The 25,283-nt window shown below is 42.2% G+C and overlaps 1 protein-coding gene and 1 long non-coding RNA gene across 7 annotated transcripts in view; one reads left to right on the forward strand and one right to left on the reverse strand.

Annotated features, from left to right (window-relative positions):
- The window catches only part of LOC142194831 (uncharacterized), a 138,670-nt gene extending 120,380 nt beyond the window's left edge, over positions 1 to 18,290 (reverse strand). The window contains exons 1-4 of one of the 3 annotated variants that reach the window (XR_012715052.1): positions 11,525 to 12,054; positions 11,286 to 11,399; positions 10,387 to 10,573; positions 8,776 to 8,869 (exon numbers count right to left, since the gene is read on the reverse strand). This is a non-coding gene — a long non-coding RNA (uncharacterized LOC142194831). Of the gene's footprint in view, positions 1 to 8,775; positions 8,870 to 10,386; positions 10,574 to 11,285; positions 11,400 to 11,524; positions 12,055 to 18,190 lie in introns of those variants that run through there. The other 2 variants (XR_012715050.1, XR_012715049.1) reach the window with 2 other exon arrangements.
- Positions 1 to 25,283, forward strand: part of LOC142194820 (speedy protein 1-A-like) — an 80,263-nt gene that overhangs the window by 43,338 nt on the left and 11,642 nt on the right. The window contains exons 1-2 of one of the 4 annotated variants that reach the window (XM_075264194.1): positions 18,493 to 18,536; positions 23,584 to 23,640. The exons of 2 other annotated variants lie outside the window; for them this stretch is intronic. The gene's annotated coding sequence lies outside the window, so the exon portion shown is untranslated. Of the gene's footprint in view, positions 1 to 18,492; positions 18,557 to 23,583; positions 23,641 to 25,283 lie in introns of those variants that run through there. One more of the 4 variants, XM_075264195.1, reaches the window with a different exon arrangement.

The raw sequence follows: 25,283 nt of genomic DNA on the forward strand, positions 1-25,283 counted from the left end.
TTCCAGTTAACCTGTTCACCTGTGGAAGCTCCAAACAGGTCTTTTTTTGAGCATTCCTCAATTTTGTTGTCCATGTCCCAGCTTTTTTGGAACATGTTGCAGAAATCAAATTGAAGTGGATGAGTGAATATTTGCAAAAACAAAACAAAAAAACAATAAAATATTATCTGTTTGAACATTGTATTCAATTGAAAAGGATTTGCAAATCATCGTATTCTGTTTTTATTTATGTTTTACACAAATCCTAACTTCAATGGAATTGGGGTGGCACATGCGCCATCGCCCACTAATGGGAAACCCAGTACAGGATTCCCCATTAGCGAGCGATCAATACATTCAGCTGTGTGTGCAAATCCACAACGACCGTGGCCTACACTGACTGCAGAGTGTGACGCAAGTCATCAGCGCTTGCATCAGAAGGAGAAAGATGCGCGGGGGCTCTTCATGGGTAAGTGTGTGTGTGTGTGTGTGGGGGGGGGTTACTGAGGAGCATATAATTCTGTGTGTGTGTGGGAGGGTGTACTGTGGAGCATATAATACTGTGGAGGGGGGCTACTATAAAGCATATAATGTGTGGGGGCTCAAAATGGAGCATATAATGCTGCCTGGGGGTCAGTGCAGAGCATTTGATACTGTGTGAGGGCCCCTCACTATTTATATCACACAGTATCTGTTTTATAGCAGACATGATATTAGTACAGGCAGTAATAACATTGCAGCCACTATAAAACAGATCCTGTGTGATAGAAATAGTGAACCTTAATTGTTCAATAGTACCAAATGCAGTGACTATTACCTTTCAGTACAAAGTTGTTTGTATTATTGAAAGCTATGTAAAGCCCCATTCACAAGACTGTAATTTGTGGGTCCGTAGCTGTCTGCAATTGTGGATCTGCACAGTAGTAAGATTAAATTGCAGTGTTGGCACATTGCGATAATTTAGTGGCTTTGGTGTTGCAGTTTGGGCACTCGGTCTCTAAAAGGTTAGCCATCACTGCTCTAGGTCATTGGCCTAGGAATGATTAGCATTATATTTGCCAACAAGAGTCCAGGAGCTGCAGAGTTGAAAAGAGTAACCCCGCCCTAGTACAATAATGAAGCCTGCAATGGCTGGCTTTACTGCAGTACATAGACTTGGGAGGAGGCAGTTTAGGGCACTGGATGTACAGAATGCCAGGTGCTGACACATCTGCCTTCAGATGTGTCAGCATCTACATACATTTTAAAGGGAGCTGGACAGAGAAACCCTGTAGATAGTGTTTTTTCCATCAATCTGATACACAGAACTGATGCCTATTATACCAGAACAGATCCTATACAAAACTATGGGGTCCATTCTAGAATCAGTTTCTCTCTCACTTGTGGATACAGAATGACAAAGAAGTATAGCAGCAAAAACATTTTTCCTATCCAAGTACCCATCACCTGATGGTCTACTCTCCAGGATTCCTTCATATACAATACACTCATATCCTGAAATCCAACTTCTCCTCAGCTTCTGATCAGAGACCATCTTGGGGATTACACTTCACTTTCTGTTTGCTCTGTTAAGTAATATAGCTAGCTGCTAACAGGAAGTGAAATTATTAGGCAGATTGAGCTGTGAGTGCCTTCATCATTGCGGTATTAAGAAGAACTGTCTGCTTATCACTCATTTCTATAACAAATTTCCTATGAAGAAACTTTGTAGAACAGTCTATCGTACAGGAAAGTCAGGATGCCACAGTAATGGGACACCGGCCCCGGAGCTTGCTCCAGGTGCCGGCGATCCCCGGCAAAATGGTACCTCGGTCAAAGCTGAGGGGTTAATGCTCCCAAGTGGCTGCCATATTTAAATATTCAACATCAGCCGTACTATTACAGTGGATGTCGGGAAGGGATTAATAGTTAACAGCTGTCTACCTCCTGCAAGACAGCAAACCCTTTCTGTAGCTTGTACTTTTAATGTAGACACATTCCCAACATGCACACTAGAAAAGTGAAGGGATGCTGCTGACACATTCCTGGTTTTGGCATGGGAGAAATCAGAGAAACGTCTTTATACTTGAGTTTATACTATTTGTAGTGCAGCCAACATATTGCAAATGGCAGGTGGTGCGAGAAATTAAGTAAACCACATATGTGGTATTTCAATTAAAAGGATCCTATCTAAACTGCTAGCCTTTTAAAATTCAAGAGTTTTCCCAAATAAATTGCTTTAGAAATGTTGCTTCTCTTACCTGCTATATGAAATTACTTCTTCCCATTGTTTTCAAAGAACCTAACCTAGTAGTTCTCATTATTTAGAATTATAGAAGTGAGGTGACTCGCTGATCTCTAGAGGGTAAGGGGGCTGAGCCCTCAGGATGGATCATGCTTTCTCTCAGAGCTGATATATCCTGCTCTTTGGGCAATCAGGTCAGCTAATTGCAGTTTGCTGATAAAGGCTCAGACAATATGCATACAGATAACATTGAGCTTACTGCAAGTCTACATGTCCTTCCTAGCAGCATGTACATTTTTGTTTCTCTCCAAACCTATGTAATGTAAAATACATTTACTGTGCATTTTATGTGATCTGCATTATTATAGATTTCTAGTAACCATAATAAATAAGTTCTCATGGTTAAAGCAATGTCTATACTGAGGTCCAAAAATACAGTAATTGAGAGTAAGAGACAGCAGACAAACTGGTGAGAGAGGGAGATGAGGAAATCCCTTTAAAATATTTGTGTATTGTATAGGACTTGACAAAAAAAAAAAAAAAAAGTAAAAATCCTTACCAGTTTACATCATCTGGTAGCATGTACAAATATTACATGACTCCTTATGCCGTAGCCAAATTAATGGTGCATTTGGTAGAAAAAAAGCTGGCAGACACCAAATTGACTATGGTCTGGGTTTCATTGGCATACAGTAGTATCTCAGCGACAAAACTATAGATAATTGAAGATCAAGTTGAAAAAAAAGAGGTAAATATTTTTATGATGACATATCTCTTGGAAAACTCCAAACTATATGGAGTACAAAAGATCATTGGATAGTGTTTATTTGTTTGACCGTTAATCTTTGGTGTAGTTTTTAACAGGTTGCTCTGGTATTAGACCATAATATAAGCAACTTTCTTTTCAAAATCACGACCCGAGGAACAATTACGATATGCACAAATCGTTTAGCTGAAGTGTACACTCTTAACTACCATACATACTCGAGTATAAGCCGACCCGAATATAAGCCGGACCCCTAATTTTACCACAAAAACTGGGAAAATTTATTGACTCGAGTATAAGCCGAGGGATGGGGGGGGGGGATCCACCATTGCAGATAAAAAGTCTGGTCATGAGCATTATAGCTCAGTAACTCCATGTGCCTCATAGTAATAGCAGTTATCCCAATCATGACCCTCACATTAACCCCCTGTGTGTCTCACATAACAGTTACTGATATGTGGGACATATGGAGGTAACAATTAGTACCCTCACGTGTCACACATATTAGTAACCCTTATATGGGGTACACAGCGGTTAATATAAGGGACATGATGGGGTTAACGGTTATTAATGTGAGGCACATGGAGTTACTGAAACTAAATTAATAACCCCAAATGCCTGACATTAATAGCAATAGTAACTAAAGGAAGGTACCTGTGTGTGTCACTTTACTGTAGCTTCCTCTCCTCCATACAACAGACATCGTCCATAAGACACAATGAATCCTGGCCACTCATCTGCAGGGTAGATGCTAAATCCTAGTGGGCTAAAGGACCTCTGATGACGTCATGACCATGTGATCGGACTCTGGTGTGGGTGGAGCTACTAGGATTTAGACTCAACCATATCTGCAGATGTTACATACCAGTGGCTACAGAACCTTTGATGACATCACAGTCACGATACCTCATGACAAGCCAATCACAGAGCAGAAGCACTAAAGGACCTCCCCCTTCCAGTTTTCTGTGCTCCGTGGGCCCTGACTCGTGTATAAGCCGAGGAGAGCTTTTTCAGCATGAAAAATGTGCTGAAAAAGTCGGCTTATACAGTATATGAAATTAATGAAAATAAGTGGCATAAAGATTGGTATTGCCAAAGGTAGATTTTCGATAGACTCAAGGACATCCTTCCTGCAACCTGACATTACCCGTCAGAAATCCAGAAAGGAAATCTAAACTGCATTAAAATTGGGACCTTATATCATTATCATTTAAATAATGTATAAAGACTGTTATGGCCGCCACAGCACCGACACAGATAAACAACAGGTTGTCAATGTAGCGCCATACCAAACAATCAAGGGAGCAAAATGATTGTTAGGTCAAATAAATACCTCTTCTCCCACCAGGCCATATATATTACCCCAAAGAGAGCAAAAATTTCTCCCCTATTAAAGGGCCAGTAATTTGGAGTAATTATTCAGCAATAGAAAAGTATACAACACCCTATAATAATTTTAGGGTGCATAATTATATGCACCCTAAAACCATCCAAAAGGGGTTAATAGTTAACAGTTAAAGCTCACATAAACAAAGCCCATAGTTGGCCTACACATGGTATAATGTCCTAATTGTGTCCACACACAATATAAAGAGGCGTTATACTGTATGTCTGTGTGTGAGACACTAAGGAGCATCATACTGAGGCACAAACATAATACTGCATAAGGGGTGTGGCAGTGCAGCTTTTCTATTGGCTAGTTTGCTGGAGTGGGAAGAAAAGAGCAGGTTCAACTCCATATAGGACAGTCCAGATTTTGGGTTGCTTTATGAACCTCATAAGGCGTCAGCTGAGAGGGCTTCCGAAGAAAAGGAGATCATCTCCAAGACAGGGTTTGACTCTGAGGAAGACAGACTGAGCCAAGGGCGTGGGGTGCTGCACCTGGTATAAACATTATTTTGAGGTTCTAGGCTCCGGGCCTACATTTTGATAGTAAGGGACACTATTCTGTGTAGTTAGTGGTCAGACGACAAGGATTTGTTTTATTGTTAAACTGTTTTGTAAACTTGTGAGCTGCTGAGATCAGTTTTGAACCTGAACTGCCTGTGTGGAACTTAAGTTCTTAGCTATGCTAACCATCTTAGACCTGGTTGACATCTGCATTCGGTATTCTGTTTGGAAAGTCCGCTTGGGGACCCCCCCCTTGAAAGGAATAGTGAACGCATTAAAAAGCGGTTAGCTAAACAACCACACGGACCCCATAGACTATAATGGGGTCCGTGTGGTTTCCACACAAAACATGCGGAGAAAGTGCTGCTTGCGGTACTTTTCTCTTCGCATGATTCATGCGGACACAGAGCGGAAATCAAACGAACCCCATTATAGTCTATGGAGTCCATGTGGTTTCTTAGCTAACCGTTTTTTAACCCCTTCCCGACATCCGCCGTAATAGTACGGCACATGCCGGGTGTGTAACTATGGCAACCGCCCGGGAGCAGGGCGGCCACCATAGCCGACGGGTGTCTACTGCTTTAAGCAGTAGACAACCGGCGCTAATGTCTCCAATCTGTCCCCGGACTGATCGGAGGCATTAACCCCTCCGATGCCACGGTCAAAGGATCCAGGACCGACGTCACGTTGCCATGACAGCCGGGAACTTTGTTAAAGGCTCCTGGCTGGTCTGCAATCTCTTTCTTTTGCAGGCTGGTCTATGCAGCCTGCAAAAGAAATGATGATTTTTTTGCAATGCATTAGCATTGTAATGCATTGCATTAGTGATCAGACCCCCTGGGGATCAGCACCCCTAGGGGGTCTAATAAATGCAAAAAATAAATAAAATTAAAAAATAGTAAAAAAAAAAAAAAAGTATAAATTTTTTTTTTTAAAGTGTTAAAAATTCAAATCACCCCCCTTTCCCTAGAACACATATAAAAGTAGTTAAATACTGCGAAACACATACATGTTAGGTATCCCCGTGTCCGAAATCGCCCGCTCTACAAATCTATAAAAATATTTTTCTTGTTCGGTAAGCAGCGTAGCGGGAAAAATAGTCAAAAGTGCCAAACCGCGGTTTTTTTCACTGTTTTGATTCTGATAAAATTTTTTATAAAAAGTGATCAAATTCCTGAAAATGGTAGAACTAAAAAGTACACCTGGCCTCGCAAAAAAGACACCCTATGCATCCCCGTACACGGACGTATAAAAAAAAGTTACGGCTGTCAGAACATGGCGACTTTTATAAAAAAAAATTTAACACAGTTTTGGATTTTTTTTTTTTTAAGGGTCAAAATGTAAATAAAACCATATAAATTTGGTATCCCGGAATCATACCGAAACACAGAATACAGGGGACATGTCATTTTGGCTGCACAGTGAACGCCGTAAAACCAAAGCCCATAAGAATGTCGCAGAAATGCATTTTTTCTTCAAATCCACCCCATTCTGAATTTTTTTTTCAGCTTCCCAATACATTATACAGAATAATTAATGGTGACCTCATGAAGAAAAATTTGTCCCGCAATTATTAAGACCTCATAGGGCTCTGGGAGAGGAGAAATAAAAAAAATAAAAAAAAGTTATGGGGTTTAGAAGGAGGGGAGTCAAAAACGAAAATCAAAAAATGCCATTGGCGGGAAGGGGGTAATGCATTCGCTATTCAGTTCGGGGGGTCCCCAAACAGACTTCCCAAACAGAATGCTGAACACAGATGTCAACCAGGCCTTAATCTGAAGATGGCTATCTTGTAAGCTAAAATAACTCCTGAGTTGTCAGGGTTGTGAGGGGAGAGCACTAGGCAGCATTATACGATGTGGAGGAAATAATGAGGGATTAAAATCCCTGTTACCGCTATGCTAACGTATTAATGCTAAAGGTCAGTAGTTGGAAAAGGAGTGGTTTCTGCCGACATGCGAGTATCTCCCATAGTTAAAGCCCCAACTTCTGATATAATAGTACAGAAAGGGTTAAAGAGAACTTTTTATCACTTCCACTAACTTCAATTCACTGTTTACAGGTGCCACTCCACTGATTCCTGTGTAGCTGGAATTTTTCCTCTAGCTTCCACTGTTCCCAAGCATATCAGGCACCAAAACTAACAGAATTGATTGCTCAGCAGTGGTGGGGACTACAAATTCCTGACAGAGGCAGTTAAAGGTTCTCTATAAGTTTGCAAAGCTGCACCTAAACATACCGCAGGAACGATGTCCATTGGACAGATGGGACAAAAATGAAGATGCCTGGACATAACGCATAGTGCTACTTTTGGTGAAAACTAAACACAGCATACACCTCATACCATCGGTCAAGCATAGTGGCGGAGGGGTGATGATTTACACTGGTTTTGCAGCCACATGACCCGAGCATCTCACACACACACACACACACACACACACACACACTCTAGTCAAATGTCAGGCCATCTATCCAACAGATAAAGCCTGGCTGAAATTGGGTCATGATCCTAAGTACATCAGCAAACCTACAACAGAATGGCTAAAAAAGATGAAGGTGTTACAATGGTCCAGGCAAAGTCCAGACTTCAACCCAATCTTATCTAGTTACGAGATTGGATCAGCTTCATCTATTCAAGTAGTCATTCTGCCAAATAATACCCTGTGTGGTATGACTCAGAAGTCCCCCATCATTAGACCTTAGTCTGATGCCTTCACCCAACTGCTGGCCTTAAAGACTGTGATTTGGAATAATAACTGCATGACTAGATGAAGCTGTTCTCTGCCACTGACTATTTTGGACACATGTGCACAAGGTTTTAAAAGGTTATAACTAAAAAAACCCCCAAAAACCTGACAAGTCCCCTTTAACAGTATCTTACAACACAATACCTAGAGTGCATTGATACATAAATAACCAATACTTTGTATTCCTGCATAGCCCTTCCAAATTTTCCCTCAAACTTCAAATTAGTATGCCGCCAAACATTCAGCTCAACCCAGGATTTCACTTTCTGTGAATCATGTTGATTTTATTAGAATTACTACTGTCCATTTTTTCATTATGTAATTACACAAACAAGGCTAGAAAGAAATTCTGCACCGTTGCAGCACTGCACACAAAGTGCAACAAACCCGTCCCGTTACCCCTCCAGAGTAAAACCATCTAGTAACTGTGCAATAATTTCCACCTTAGGATAGAGAAGAGTAACATAGGTTAAAGTGAGGCAAAGTAGCAGCCTGTAGGCCATCCATGTAGGTAGATCAGAGCAGAAAGGTCGCAGAAACCTAGAATGAGTGTGCTTGGGCCATAAACTGCTGTGTACTGGATTAAGTGCACTTATACACCTGGAGAGGGGTGTGTACAATGAAAAAGGAACTCTGTACACGTTTCATGAGGTCTGGGGCACATGACAATTCGCTGGGTCTCCCATCTGGGTAGCTTTTGTTAGATGGCCTCTTCTCTCTGCCAGCTAACAGACTGTCACTGGTGGGGCTAAATGGGAGAGGGATATAGGCCCGCCTGCGGAAGAGAAATGGAATGTAGTACTGGTCCGTATCCTGGCATTTTAATAAATCTAGTCAATGACAAATTAACACAAGTAGTAGTCTAACACATAGTCCAATCTCTTGCAATATACAGATAAAACACAAACAAAACTGTCACATGGATAGAGTGCATCCTACACGTTCTTAGAAATTTAGGGGTATTCTGAGCATTTAGTATGATCTATCCAGAAGACACTGCATTATAAAAGAGAGAACAGTAGATACACACCGGAAGATTGACTAGGGAAGATCTTCATATTGGTTTATGAAAACAAAGAAAGGTCAGGAGATGACCATGTATATAAGACAAACAATTTTTTAGATATGGTTAATAATATTTATTATTCTTTATCTTTATAACTGCTCCAAAGAGATAACTGTGATTTCTGAAAGGGTCCCATATATGTATCGCATATCATCAATAGAGGTCATCTAAAGTTCTCGATAAGGTGTAGTAGTCAACTGAAGGACAGAAGGTAAATAATGGTCAACATAAGCATGATGAAACCGAATAAAGCCCTGTTAAATTGATTTCTTTACTATGAAAGAGCTGAATAGTTCTATATATGTTATATTAAAACACAATGTGATGAGTTGAGTGTTTATTTTCATTTCCACTTTGGATAGGGCCATTCTGCAGAGCTGTCTAAAAATATGTCTGGCTCGCATGCAGCCATAATTGATCAAATGATACTGATATTGTCTTCTGACAATGCTTTAAACATCAAAAGGAGTCTGTCAGGTCCACAATGTCCCCCAAACCAAAATGTGCTGTGTAGGGGCTTTTATTAGGAGAAAAAAAACCAAAAACATACTTTTGAAGCCACAAACTACATTGCAAGAGAATAAACTTTTTATATATATGAAAACCCAACAGCAAGTGCACCAGGGGAACAGACTGACTTGGGATGCTGACAGAGGCCTAAATATCAGGTAGAGCAGCGTCAAAATGCATGCAGCTGTCTATAGGCAAATCAGGCCCACTTCCCACAATGCTTTTGCTGGCTGATATATATCTAGAAATAATTATTTTTTTGATCACAAAGGAAAGTTTCTGCTTCTATCAAAGGCACCTAATGTACACAGCACTAGTAGGAGTTTGGGAGACATTTTGTATCGGTCAGACTCCCTTTAGCTAATGCTATATTTAGTCTTTAGAAAGGCTAGTGCAGGCATACCTTTTATATCCTGACTCTTGCAAGGGTTTTTCAGAAAAAGTATTTTTCTTGTTATGTAAATTAGCCTCCACAGAGGACACCAGAGTCATACAGTGAGAGAATGATGACGCGGTTGTGCTTGGAGCACAGGGGGAGCCTTAGCTAAAAATTGAAAAATCTCACATACTGGAGCAGATTTACTATTGAAAAAGCACCATAATTCTGTCACAACTTGCCCCAAATAGATAGCATACGTTTTATGTCACAATTTATTCACAAGTTCTGCACATACCGTTACAAAGGCCAGGCCTTATTGGAAAGAAGTATGAAATTGAGAATAGCTTAAAAATGAGACCTTCTGCTCCAAAATGTTGGTACTTTTTTGCGGTTGTTGGAAACTAGGCCTCACTAATAGGCAGACAGTCTAAAGATGAGCTACAATTATCATTTGTCACCTTGCTAAATCTGGCACAGTTTAAGTGCAGCTATACAATCTTACTTTTAGACAGTATTAATAAACCTGACCCATTATCTCTAGTACAGAGGTCATTGTTTGCAGAGAATGAAAGAAATGGTAGAAACACTTTCTGTATTATAAAATGTATATCTTCTAAATGTCAGCATACTGTATGCAGCCCGCTTGAAAGAACATCATCTGGCAACGGATTATTATAGTCTTAAAGCTTAGGCGTAAACAGAAAATGGCGACTGAGCCTCGTTTCTATTACTGCATAGCCCACACCTGATCCAGTTTCTCATTTCTGTAACCATTTCCTAGCCTACATTCATGCCATGTTGAGAAAGATGGTGCTTAGTGCCTACCTGTCCCGTAATCCAAAGAATTCCTGGTATATAAAATCATATAAAGCGATCTGATCCTTATGATTGGCCTTGGTGTACCTTTATGCACTTGTATATATATTCATGTGCAAAAAAAAAAAAAAAGCCGCCATAAATCTATAATGAAAATTCGCTATGTTTCAGGAAGCAAGCAGGAAGGTTGCCAATCCTATAGAATAGAAAGGGTTATTTTATATAGCTTTATTGATTTCAAAAGAAATGACAAGCAAACAAACTAACGTCACAGGCTTTGTGCATTACACATTGCTGAATGGGTTAATGTTTATTATAAACCTCAGGTACTAGTAGCTATAGAGTACTGCGCAATACCATGAAAATATTACCCATAGCCCAACAGTTCAGCTCCACCCCTCCCATATGAGGCTTTTCATGGTGCGCACAGTTCTTTTCTTACACAAATGAAAATCATCAGAATTCCTGAAACCCATGTCTTACAAATAAAAAAAAAAAACACATACCATAGATTACAGTAGTATACACACACTTCCTAGAAAAAAAATTAACTAGTGGCTCGACTCAGCATAAGGAGAATATGGAGCAGGCTCTTATGCTTTCTAGGAACATCATTCAGGCACCATTCCTTGAAAGCCGCCCAATACAAGAACAGTCGAGTACGCAACTTGAGGTTCAACAGCTGTCAATGTGGATTCTTCACACAGCCGACATGTTTTATCTCATGACATACGCAGTATAATTTATGCCAATTGCTGCAATATCTTCACAAGTAAGGTAACAGTCTTTTTAAGAATATATGTAACATGAGCACATGATCAGACTATATACATATTAGACTACATATAAGTGCGAATGTGATGCTTTACTCTTCAGTCTTTACTTTAAATAGTTAATCATTTACTTGCCTGAGATTAAAGGAGGAGAGATTGCTCTTCTCTCTTCATTGCCGCAGAGGGTTTAGGAAAGCGTCAGTTCAAATCAGCTTTCACAGTGAAATACATTATTTACTGAATGTTCTCCTAAAATATTAGAGAATGAGAAGGCTGTTGAGTCAGAGTGTCTACACAGAAGCTGCTTCAAAGTGACACTTTGGAGGTTTAGACAGCAGATTTAGAGAAAGATGAAACCTGCAGCATCTTCCTACCTCTTTTCCCTGTGTATCCACCACTCCCTCGCTGGGTGACAAGGAAATGCTGCAGAGGACTCTCGCAATAGGATTGGCTTGAAGAGAAACACCTCTGTGGTTTCATTGGCTGGCCCCATTCTCCTGTTCAAAACAAACCACAAAAATGAAGATCATTGAACATGATCTAGGAAGAAAAACAGGTTAAAATCTCTGCTAAATAGTTGAACGTTTTGTCAGTGATCACGCATATAAACAGTGACAGGGGGATCTAGTGAACAGCATGAAAGAACTGCTGCATAGCAACAGCACTGGAGAAAAACACGCAGCCTCTCTCACACACACACATACACGCCTATTAAGCAAGCAAGTCTAAATATATAGATGTCGACCATGGAAAACTCAATGGGGAGGGTTTATCAAAAAGATGTTATTTACGAACGAATGCAGAAAAAAATGGCAGCTTCCCTATAGCGTTCTTCTAACAAGAGGTTACAAATATTGCACCTGCTCAAGCCATGTTAACCATTTATAGTCTAGACAATACCATTAAATAAGGCCTTGTTCACTCATTGCAGATTAAATTAGCATTTTTAAGAGCTGCAGATCTTAAACAAAGAGGAAATAAAATGAAAAGATTATTTTTCTTCTCTTCTTTGCATCCACTACACTATATACATTAAGGTGTAACTCCCATTTTATTTTATTTTGCAGTTGTGTCGTCGGGATGGGAGATGAGTGGGATTGTGTCTAATAGACTACCAAACGTTATTTTTATTGAAAACAAGCTGTAAAGTTCCGATTAGCAATGACCTAACTCAGGGCCGGCTCCAAGTTTGCGTGGGCCCCTTCTGGTGCAACTCACACGCGCCGCAGCCAAAATAAATAAATAAATAAATCCTATTAATATTATAAATGTGAAAGTTTGTGAGTTTGGATGTTTGTGGGTTTGTGTGTTCGGATGTTTGTTAGTCAATCACGCAAAACCCGCTCGACCGATTTGGCTGAAATTTTCCACAAACATAGTTAATACACCCCATTGCGCAATAGGCTACTTTTCGTCACAATAGCGCACATACGTTTTTCCCAGGACCCCCACAAACCTCAAACCCACACCACCATCTCTGCAATCTCACACACTTTGGACCATAGCAAGCCACAAAATTCATATTGCCCTCTCCAGCCTCGCCCCTAACCCCACACAATCTCATATACATATACTTTACCACTTTGCCCCTCACCTTACCGATACTCCAGGAGGCTCTCTTTAACGCTCTGGAGCAGCCATGTTTGCCGACCCCCACCGCTCTGACAATCCGCGACACCGCCCACCCATGTCAATACCCCTAAGCGGTCTAATAAATGCAAAAAAAAAGTATAAAAAAAGTAAAAAAAAAATATCAAAACAAAAAAAAAAGGATTAAAAATTCAAATCACCCCCCTTTCCCTAGAACATATATAAAAGTAGTTAAAAACTGTGAAACACATACATGTTAGGTATCCCCACGTCCGAAATCGCCCGCTCTACAAAGCTATACAAATATTTTTCCTGTTCGGTAAACGCCGTAGCGGGCAAAATGGTCAAAAGTGCCAAACCGACGTTTTTTCACTGTTTTGATTCTGATAAAAATTTGAATAAAAAGTGATCAAAGCAATAACATTTCCCGAAAATGGTAGAACTACAAAGTACACCCAGTCCCGCAAAAAAAGACGCCCTATACATCCCCGTACATGCACGTATAAAAAAGTTACGGCTGTCGGAATATGGCGACTTTTCAAAAAAAATTTTTTAACAGTTTTGGATTTGTTTTTAAGGGGTCAAAATGTAACTAAAACCATATAAATTTGGTATCCCCAGAATCGTAATGAAACACAGAATACAGGGGACATGTCATTTTTGTTGCACAGTGAACGCCGTAAAACCAAAGCCCGTAAGAAAGTCGCAGAAATGCATTTTTTCTTGAAATCCACCCCATTTTGAATTTTTTCCCTGCTTCCCAGTACATTATATAGAATAATTAATGGTGGCATCATGAAGAAAAATTTGTCCCGCAAAAATTAAGACCTCATATGGCTCTGGGAGCGGAGAAATAAAAAAGTTATGGGGTTTAGAAGGAGGGGAGTCAAAAACGAAAATCAAAAAATGCCATCGGCGGGAAAGGGTTAACTTCAAATACCTCTGTCCCAAAGTCACTATGTAAAGTTTCTCACAACACCGTATAGCAGCTCAAATACAAATTACCTTCAACACAAAAGTCTCACGTATTCTCTGAATTACAGCAAAAACAAGATACAAACTTACATTTCATATCCCATCCCTTATACACACTACGAAAACCTTACCCACGCCTGTATATACCCACTGCTACAATCACCGCAGATGAAGTCGCGGGTACCAGCTAGTAAATAAATAAATAAATACAACTGAAATTGAATGGTTTTTCCTGAGGCAGACCTACTGGAGTGGACTGTAAGGGCTCATTCACACGGGGGAAGAAGGGGCGGATTTGGGCGCTGAATCCTTTTCAAAATCCACCCCCTCACAATACAGGTCTATGCAGACCGCTATTGTTCTCTTTTCTGCTAGTGGTTTGCTCCAGCGGAAAAAAGAAGCGAGCTGCCCTTTCTTCAGGCAGATTCTGCGGCTGATTCAGCCGTGGTGTCTGCCTCACGACACCACCCTCCAGACTAGGCCTATTCATTTGGGCCTAATTCGGAGCGGAAAGCCGCGACGGGATGCTGTGCACTGCATCCTATCGCGGCAGCCGCGACAGAAAGTGCACACGCGGAATCCCAGTGTGAACTAGCCCTAATACAATGCATTTCATACAAGTAGATAAATAACCTGTTCAGACGTCAAAAAATTTAAAGGAATTAGAGGTGGGTATATCTGCCCAGGATTCTTTATTTTATCCTCTTAGGCCTCGTATCATTATACTCTGGGGTCTGTATAGACCCTTGAGTAGGGGTGTTCACACTTTGTCAGCATGTGAGCTACTTTAAAACATGACCAAGTCGAAAGATCTACTACCCACTTCATGTGGACTGGGCCGGGGCAGGCCTGTGGGTGGGGCATGTCTGTGGGCAGGACCGGACAGATCGTGAGAGCAGGAGACAGTGTTCTGTGGCCGCCCTAGGATCCCCGCTGTCTGCTTGTTCACAGCGCAGGCCGAGAGTCATCTCTGGACACTGGCAGGCTGGGGCTGCGGCAGCCCCAGCCTGCCAGTGTCCGTAGATGACTCTCAGCCTGCGCTGTGAACAAGCAGCACCTCGGCCCCCTCCATTCCTTAGAGCTGCCTGCAAGTATCCGGAGTGCTTGTTCACAGCGCAGGCTGAGAGTCGACCCTCAGCCTGCACTGTGAACAAGCAGACACCGGGGATCCCTGGCTGCATCCCGCGATCGACCCATACGTCCATTGCGATCGACCGGTAGATCACAATCGACGTATTGGGCACCCCTGCCCTAGAGTATAATAGCAGTTTCGGTTTGGACATATTCAGTCTAAATTAAACCGCCAAGGAAACATGGGCTTCCCCTGATGGGCTGAAAGGGAAGCAGAGGCGGCAGTCGGCAGGAGCATATTGGTATTGTTACCTGTTGGAGTTACGCCAGCAGATAACAGCCTATAAAAAAAAAATAAAATCTAAAAACAGTAGGGACCCACTGAGCCCCCTAAGGTTGCAGCCTTGCGGGCCCTGTAGCAGACACAGATGACACCATCCCTAACACTAAGCATTGCCAGGGATACTCTGTCTGTGCACTTAATGGAGGATGTAGAACTGAAGCATTAGCAAAGTTGGGATAGTCATTACACATATGGCTGTATCTCTAATTTTATACCGCCTAAAAAATCGTAGAAATATTAGCTCTAAAAGAATTAGAGATACCACTAATTAAAAAGACAATCGGGAACGTGATTTTATATGCAGTATGAATTGCTGCATATTAAGCTTATTTGAGATATCACTAGTCGGGAATCTAACTTTAATATGTAGTAGTTCTTAGGATATAATTTTTCTAGGTGGTATTATACCAGAGATACAGCTAAGTAACCATAACACTTTGGTAAACGCCTCAGCTCAATGTATTCACAGTACAAATAGGTTCGGACTTTCCCTAAAAATAGCTCAGAGACTTGTTAAGGAGATTGTTGCTGCTTGCTTTCTATTAAAAAGGAAGTTAGATAGGTTAGTAAAGTATATTTCCAAAATGGTCACGATACACAATAACAAGTCGCACGCATAAGCTTTACCTACTCAGTGAGAGGAGACTGTCAGCTGGCAGCAGCAATATGTGAGAAGGTTTATTACTTCTGACTGAAACAGAAGGATTATGCCCGATTTATGAACATGCTACCTATAATATACCAGGTTCCCTATGGTAAACTGGGGACCATGTGAGACAGATAATTTAAAGGTAGCCTGTCAATAGAACCTAGCATATGGAGCCAACAGATTGATTCATGCAACGCTAACCTAACAGTGTTTTCCCCTTGTGTATCAGTGCCTCAGTTGCGCTGATATCACCATTTTTATCAATATGCACATTGGATCTTTGGAGCAAGTAGGGCATTGCCATTGCTCCAATAAGGTAAGAGGCAACACACTCATTGCTCAAAATAGCAATTTGCATATTGAAAGAAATAGGGCACTACAAGCACCAAATCAAGTAACTCCCATCAGTGCTAGTCACAGAGCTCCCATTAATGAAGAGGTCCATATACAACCAAATCTGCTGATTTTAATAAAGCAGCTGTTGGGAAAGATAGACCGGCCAGTTGGATTTAAATTTTTTTTTATAAATGTAATTATTTTTTGTCTTTTGCGCTTTGAGAACTGTCTGGCAGTGGTTTTCTGTACTTTTCCATTTAGCAAGCATACAATACTCACAATAAGCCAAGAATGCATGGGAGAGTTGGCCAAGATAGCGGTTGTCGAACAACCAACATTTGCCTAAAGTGTAAGGCTAACCTTAAAGGGGGTTGTACAAGTACTAATATTATATTTTAATATAGGGGGAAACACAGTGGCTCAGCGGTCCTGGGTTTGAATCCCGCCAGGAACAACATCTGCAAGGAGTTTGTATGTTCGCCCCGAAATAAAAAAAAACAACCCAAAACTATATTTTAAAATCTGATTTAAAAAAACCCAATACAATCATACTCTTCTTCCCCTGCTGCCTCCCAGCACGGTCTGGTCCATCATCTTCTGAACAAAGTCCATGCCGTACATGACTGCTGAGGCGAATCAGTGGCCTCAATACATGTGACATCACTTCTTGATGCCACTGATTGGCTTTAGTGGTCACGCGACTACTTAGGCCTATCAGTGGCTTCAACACAAGGGATCCAGGATGTTATAGACAATGAGGAGTTTCACTTCAAGCTGATACCGAAGCAGCAGGAATGGACTGTGCTGGGAGGACACCAGAGCACCGGGGAAAGGCGAGTATGATTTTTTTTTTCACCTCCTTCAGCCTATTGTTTGCCGAGACAACCTCTAACTATAGCTACATCCATTCACTTGAATGGGTTTTTGCAATCTGCAGTTGTCTGTTTGCAGCCTCTCTGCTGTGAATCCGCTTTTTTTGGACAGACAGAAAGTCTTGCATATCCAAGTCTCTCACCTAACTCTTAAAAAGAGGGATCTGCAGCAGCTGTTGTGTGTCATACGGAATAATATACTCCCTGATCTCCATTTTGCAGGTTTCCATTTCCTGCCTGAGAAACTAGACATGAGATGGAAACCGGCAAGCAGTTTTGCAAAGTGTCCTCCCGTGAGCATCATCTGCTCTCAGGGGTGAAAATATATTTTTTTTTTTAACTAGACAAAAAGTCAGACATGCGGGACTTTATGTCCGGTTAAAAAACAAACAAAAAAACTAACAAAAACTGTTTCGCCACAGAGAGCAGAAGACGCGCACAGGCCTTCATCGGCGGACACTGAGTGCCGGGTTTCCGTCTTCTCCCAACAGAAAACGTAAACCTGCTAAATAGAGATCGGTCGCTGGGGTGAACCCGCCCTAAGCTATATAATACAAATAACATTAGAAGTCAGTAGTGTTCTGTAACCTGTAGAAATGCAGAAAAGCCCCATGAATTTCATGATTAGTAGGGGTCACTACCCTATATCTAATTCCCACAGACGTTCCAAAAACTTGCCTATAAAACATCCAGCATGCACACCGTTATGCTTTGATGTATCAGGTACAATAACTCTGAGGTGACATTATAGCCTCATGAAACCTCAAAAAGCAGATCAGATGGTGTGGGACTATGGTGTGATGCCTCCGGTTACTGCCACTTGAGGCAAACTGCAGAGAACAGAATCCATGGACTGAGAAACCTTGGTTTTACCATTCCAGCACCTAGTCCAGTATACTTTCCATATAGAGGATGGCTACAGTGTATGCCCAAGAGCCATCTTGTTCACAACCAGTGGAAACCAAACAAACAAAAAATAAATGGTAGATCGGCTACAAGTGGATAACTGAGCAAATGATACAGAAACACATGCAGGACTTTCTATATAAGTGCCTGGGTAAACGTATGACCCGTATGGCTCTCCTATATCCATTATAGCGCTCTGCCAATAAGAATCCGTGCTTCACAGGAACCACTAGCAGCTGCCATGATCACATCACTGCCTTCCACGTATGGAGCGGTCACGGGTGCGTCATACCGTTACCTCACACACATAGGAGTAGCTCGCCGTCACCCTTGACCCTTATGATACATTCTCTCCCTCCAATCGCTGGCCGAGACTGTCACTTAGCTCAGGCTTCAGCGGACCCACTGGTTGTCTTCAGTCATTTGTGACCCGCCCCGTTAGTGTATTGGCTGCTTCAGTTGTCAGTCGCCATATTGTCTCCTCTGACTGGGCATAGAAGCTATCAGTCATAGTGTACGCCCTCAGGCCCGTTCTCACGTGGTGCTATGACGCATGTTTACAAACATTGCGGGCTCGGTCACGTGGCTCTGCACGTGGAACGCAGGGGTCAGCACGTGATAGAGAACGATGTTGCAGCGCTGAGGTGATTGATGGTTGCGCAGAGTGAGTCATTGCGCAGCTGAGTCACAGACGACCAGCGGTCAGCAAGGAATGGATAGGCTGACGTTTTATGTTGCCTTATGTTTTCCAGGTTATATTAGCGTCAGTGTATTGTCTATTGCTTTAACCATTGAAGTACCACTAATCTTTGGGAGTAAAGGGGGTTTTATTGACCCATTTGCAAGGTTGAAAGTGATCTGTCATCTTAAAGGGATTCTATCATTAGAGTCCCTTTTTAATACTAACATGTAGGAATAGCCTTAAAGAGGACCTTTCATCAGATCGCGCATATGCAGTTTTGTATACTGCTGGAAAGCTGACAGTGCGCTGAATTCATCGACGAACTATCAGCTTTCCCGATCTGTGCCCGGTGTAAAGTGCTATCGGTCCCGGTACCGTAGCGCTTTACAGTCAGAAGGGCGTTTCTGACAGTTAGCCAGGAACGTCCTACTGCCCAGCAGCGCCTACAGCGTTGTACTGTGGAGCGGGGAGGAACGCCCCCTCCCTCTGCTCACACAGCTCGTCCATAGACGAGTATTATCAGGAGGGGAGGGGGGAGTTCCTCCCCGCTCATACCGCACAGCGCGATAGGCGCTGCTGGGCAAAAGGGCGTCCCTGGCTAAGTGTCAGAAACGCCCTTCTGACTGTAAAGCCCTACGGTACCGGGACCGATAGCACTTTACACCGAGCACAGATCGGGAAAGCCGATAGTGCACTGAATTCAGCGCACTGTCAGATTCATGTCTCCCCCATCTCTGCCCCAAGATTCATGTCACCCATCTCTGCCCACAGTTTCATGTCCCCATCTTTAACCCCAGATTCATGTCCCCTCCATCTCTGTCCCAAGATTCATGTTCCCACATCTCTGCCCCCAGGTTCATGTCCCCCCATCTCTGCCCCAGATTCATGTTCCCACATCTCTGCCCCCAGATTCATGTCCCCACATCTCTGCCCCAGATTCATGTTCCCACATCTCTGCCCCCAGATTCATGTCCCCACATCTTTGCCCCCAGATTCATGTCCCCCCATCTCTGCCCCCAGATTCATGTCCCCCATCTCTGCCCCCAGATTCATGTCCCCCATCTCTGCCCCCAGATTCATGTCCCTTCCATCTCTGCCCCTAGATTCATGTCCCCCATCTCTGCCCCCAGATTCAAGCCCCCCATCTCTGCCCCATATTCATGTCCCCTCCATCTCTGCCCCTAGATTCATGTCCCCCATCTCTGCCCCCAGATTCAAGCCCCCCATCTCTGCCCCATATTCATGTCCCCACATCTCTGCCCCCAGATTCATGTCCCCATCTCCGCCCCCAGATTCATGTCCCCTCCATCTCTGCCCCCAGATTCATGTCCCCAATCTCTGCCCCCAGATTCATGTCCCCTCCATCTCTGCCCCCATATTCATGTCCCCACATCTCTGCCCCCAGATTCATGTCCCCCCATCTCTGCCCCCAGATTCATGTCCCCCATTTCTACCCCCAGATTCCTGCCCCCCCATCTCTGCCCCAGATTCATTTCCCCACATCTCTGCCCCCAGATTGATGTCCCCCCAGATTCATGTCCCCCATCTCTGCCCCCAGATTCATGTCTCCCATCTCTGCCCTCAGAATCATGTCCCCCATCTCTTCCCACAGATTCATGTCCCCCATCTCTGCCCCCAGATTCATGTCCCCCATCTCTGCCCCAGATTCATGTCCCCCCATCTCTGCCCCCAGATTCATGTCCCCCATCTCTGCCCCCAGATTCATGTCCCCATCTCTGCTCCCAGATTCATGTCCCCCATCTCTGCCCCCAGATTCATGCCCCCCCATCTCTGCCCCAGATTCATGTCCCCACATCTCTGCCCCCAGATTCATGTCCCCACATCTCTGCCCCCAATGTCATGCCATCCCCTTCTTCATCTGCCCCCAAGTTTCATGTTCCACCTCAATGTCTACACACAACCACTTAAACTCACCTTTTCCTCACTCCTCCACTGCTCACATCGCGTCTACACAGTCACTAGCCAGAGTGCAGCGGCAAAGCAAGGAACTGAGCTGTGACAGCTCCTTGCTTTAGTCACGTATGTATTCAATTCAGATCTGCGTCTGGAGGACGCAGATCTGAGTTGAAATCAGGATATACCTCCCTCCAACCGGGACCGCGGGACACGTCACCGAAATCGTGAATGTCCCATGGAAATTGGGACGGTTGGGAGGTATGCATCCTGTTCTGGCGCTGCCGACTGTGCCTGTCTGCGGCCTTTTTCTAGTGGCCGCTTACACAAGCATACTGTGTATGCAGTACCTTCGTGTAAGTGGCCACAAGAAAATGGCTGCAGACATGTGCAGTCAGCTATGCCTGAAGGCCAATGGCAGAGCCGACTGTGCAGGTCTAAGATTTAGAAAACCAACACCAGAAGAGGAAGCAGTGGAGAGGCGTTCCAGAAGAAGATGAGGCGGCGCTGGAGGTTTTTCAAGCAGCATTGGGGACGCTCCCAGTGCTGTGAGAAAAATCATTTGCATACCGAAGAAAACTGGGATATCTAAGGAACGGCAGCGCAGTGAAGACTTCTAAAGGTAGAAGAAGTATAGCCTTTCTTAAGGCTATTCCTACGTGTTAGTATTAAAAAAAGGGATTCTAATGATAGTATCCCTTTAAAGGCGGGCATCCGTAGGATATTCAAAAAAAAATTTCTAATACACGCTGGGCACATCAATTTTAGCCTGATCTATTTTGACAATAAAGTATATGCATTTGCCAAGAATAACAACATTTCAGATGTTTTGTTATTTTCATAGTAAAAAGTGACATGTATCCCCAATCGAGCAATGAGATTGTCACCTCCCCTGACAAATAATACGCTTTCACAAAGAAAAAAAAAATTATAGACATGCCGCTAGCGGAAAAAAGAATGCTAGTGGTCTCCATAGACCACCATTGTATGGAGGTGGATTTTGATGCAAAATCCGCTGTCAAAATCCGCCTCCTTGCCCCTGTGTGAACTAGCCCTAATATTACTCATCTGATGAATGCAGTAAACATGTCACTAATACCGTGTGGGAAACTGTGTAAAATCAAAGGCCAAAAAACAAAATTAAAAACTTTAGATCCCTCTGCCTCAGTAGATTTGGAATAAGTGTTTTTACTCATATGTTAATGAGCTTCCACAGTGCACCGGAAGTGTCTGTGATCACAGTCTGCTCTATGTGTATGTACAGCAGAAATGAGTCATCAGCACAGCAGCCTCTGCTGTGCAGACACATATAGCAGACAGTGCACAGTGACACTTCCGATGCACGGTGGAAGGTCATTCGCATATTAATAAAAAAGGACTTATTCAAAATCTACTGAGGCAATTTACATACTAAAGGTAGGTGTGAAATAGCCTTTCTAAAGGCTATGCAAGGATGTGCTTATCTAAAAATGATAGCTGAGAATCTCATCTTTAAAATGATACCAAGTTCTTCATGTTATCCCTTACTGTGCCAAAGCGATTCACTGTTGAAAACGCTATTGGGGATTGAGATCTCATTGAAGATCTCAATTCCTGACAGTGTTTTTAACAGCAATTCGCTAATAATCTTTCCCGATCTGTGCCCCAGGTAAAGAGCTATCGGTCCCGGTACCGTAGCTCTTTACAGTCAGAAGGATGCTCTTGACATTCAGTCAGGTACGTCCTTCTCCACAGCAGCGCCTATTACGCTGTACAGTGTGAGTGGGGAGGAATGCGCCCTCTCCTGCTGATAATACTCGTCTATGGATGAGCACTGTGAGCGGAGGGAGAGGGCGTTCCTCCCCACTCACACTATACAGCGCGATAGGCGCTGCTGGGCAGAAGGGCGTACCTGACTGACTGTCAGGAACGCCCTTCTGACTGTAATCTGTTATCTGTGTGTTTACATAGAGTGATAGGTTTATCAGCAAACTGCAATTAGTTGAGCAGATTGTCCTGCCGGCAGAGCAGTGAGTAAGTGTTTTAATTTTAGATGACCAACTAATGGCAGATGACTGCCAGTTACTAGCGCTAAATTAAAATTGATATTGTATCTCTAAAAAAAATAGCAAGGTAGAAACTCCATAGTTTATTAGTTAGAGGGAAAACACTTAGCATAGAGCTATATAATGAAACTATATAGGGAGGCTAGATGAATAAAGGGACTGGACAAAAATTGAAAAAAAAATAATAATAATGAAAAAATAAAAAATAAAAGAATAATTAAAAAATAAATATAATCTAATAATGAAAAAATAGAGTCATAAATACTTTGGGGTGTCAAGCCTCCCAGGCCTGCATACTAAATGAAAGTCTCCAAAAGAACAAATTGAAGGATCAATTATACATCATTGCGTCAACCGGTATTAGTCGGCACACCCAATGTGCTGGAAATGTGAACAGAGCTTTAGGCAACTTAAACACGACGGTGCATGTTGCACCACCCATACTTCCACAGCTCCATTCATTGGGACCAGTGATCACAGTCCACAAAATGGACAGGATTAAGGCCTATCCTGAGTTTTGCTCACGACTTGCGACCCCATACACCAGGCTGTGAAAATACTCTGTGGTGCCTATGGCGCCATAGAAATGAATGGGTCATGAAAAACACAGCTAGCACATTGACTGTGCGCCTGGTTGTGTGCATGAAGCCTTACTGTATAATAAGAATGGAGATGCACACACTATTGGCCATGTGTAACATATTTATATTTCAAGCTCTTTACATTTCTCTCCTGACATGACTTTAATGTTAATGTTTTTGATCTGTTTTTTATATGTGACTTTCAATGCTGAGTTTTTTTCCTAAATTTCTATTAATTAGCAAGATCTCATGATACAGAATACATGGGATATATTTTACTGCAGTATAACTGGCACTGGCATGTGCCGCATGACTTATCCTGGCATGTGCCGCAATAGAATCACAGCATGCGGCTACAAACCAGGAAAAGAAACGTCAGTTGGTGCCAGTCAGCGATTGCTCTTATAGAGATTAGACCGGCTCCCTATTGCTCCCACTTGCGAGAAAGCGTCAGTTTTTTTTACTACAGAGACCTGATCGATACCTGCGGATTAAGAAGAAAACCGCTAATAGCGAGTCACCAGAGGTAAGATATCATCACTTTATTGTGAAATCCGGATTTATGTCCCCTGAAATGTGACAGTGAGGGGCCCCCTGTAATTAGATAATAGAAATGGTTTACACTGTGTGAGATATAGTAGATGGCTTGGATGTACATGGGTAAGCCTGGGCGACTACAGGGAAAACATAACTGAATTGGGTGCTCATAGTGTAATGTGGGGAATATTGGAGGCTTATTGATGATATAGAGAAACATGGAGGATCATTCCTGACATAATAACTGTTACAGAGATTGTATGGGATTAGGAAAAGTCTTTTTTATTAGACGCGCTGTTACTCCCAATCCAGTACATGGAGCTGAGTTGAGATAACAGAAAAACCATTAGCTGATATTGTTTCCAAAAAGGCAGATCCTTTTGGTTAACATTTCATGTCTGTCACTAATAAAAGCTTATATTGTTTATGAGACATCTTTAACCGGTTAAGGACCAGGCCCAAAAGTATGTTAAAGACCAGGCCTTTTTTTTCAAAACTGACATGTGTCACTTTAAATGGCAATAACTTTGAGACGCTTTAACATAGACAAGTGATTCTGAAATTGTTTTTTCGTAACACATTGTACTTCATGTCAATAGTAAATTTTGGTCGGTATGTTATGTCTTTGATTATTAAAAAATATGAAATTTGGCGAAAATTTCGAAAAAAATGCAGTTTTCAAACTTTGAAATTGCAAGTCTTCCAAATAGAGAGTCATACCAACCAAATTTTTTCATAAATCTAATTAACCATGTCTTTCATTTATGTTGCAATCAAATTTTAATCACTCTTTAAATTTTTTCAGATATTATAAGGCTTACAAGTCAAGCAGTAATTTTCCAAATTTTCAAGAATATTTCCAAAACACAATTTTCAAGGGACCAGTTCAGTTCAGAAGGGAACTTGAAAGGCCTCTGTAATAAAACCCCCCATAAGTCACCCCATTCTAAAAACTGCACTCCTGAAAGAATCCAAAACAGCAGGTAGAAAGTTTTTTAACCCTTTCAGCATTTCACAGCAATTAAAACAAAATGGAGGTCAAATTTACATTTTTCAATTTCTATCACTAATATATTCATTTAGCCCTAGAATTTACACATTTACTAAGGGTTAAAAGTGGAAATGCACCCCACATTTTGTTGCACAATTTCTCCCGAACACGACAATACCACATATGTGCTGTTACCCTAATGTACGGGCACACGGTCGCTCTCAGAACGGATGGAGCGCTAATTGGATTTTGTAGACCAGATTTTGATAAAATAGTTTGCAGGCACCATGTCCCATTTGCAGAGCTCCCAAGGTGCCAAAATAGTGGAAACCCCCAAAATGTGACCCCATTTTGGAAACTAGACCCTTCAAGGAATTTATCAAGGGGTATAGTGAGCTCTTTGACCCTACAGGTGTCTCACAGATTTTTTTACCATTGAGACGTGAAAATGAAAAATTACTTTTTTTGTAATAAAATGTTACTGTAGCCCTAAATTTTTCATCTTTACAAGGGGTTAAAGGAGAAACTGCACCCCATATTTTGTTACACAATTTCTCCCGAACACGACAATACCCCATATGTGCTGGTACCCTAATGTACGGGCACACGGTCGCTCTCAGAACAGATGGAGCGCTAATTGG

This window comes from Leptodactylus fuscus, chromosome 2 (assembly GCF_031893055.1).
Source record: "Leptodactylus fuscus isolate aLepFus1 chromosome 2, aLepFus1.hap2, whole genome shotgun sequence".
Taxonomy (NCBI): domain Eukaryota; kingdom Metazoa; phylum Chordata; class Amphibia; order Anura; family Leptodactylidae; genus Leptodactylus; species Leptodactylus fuscus.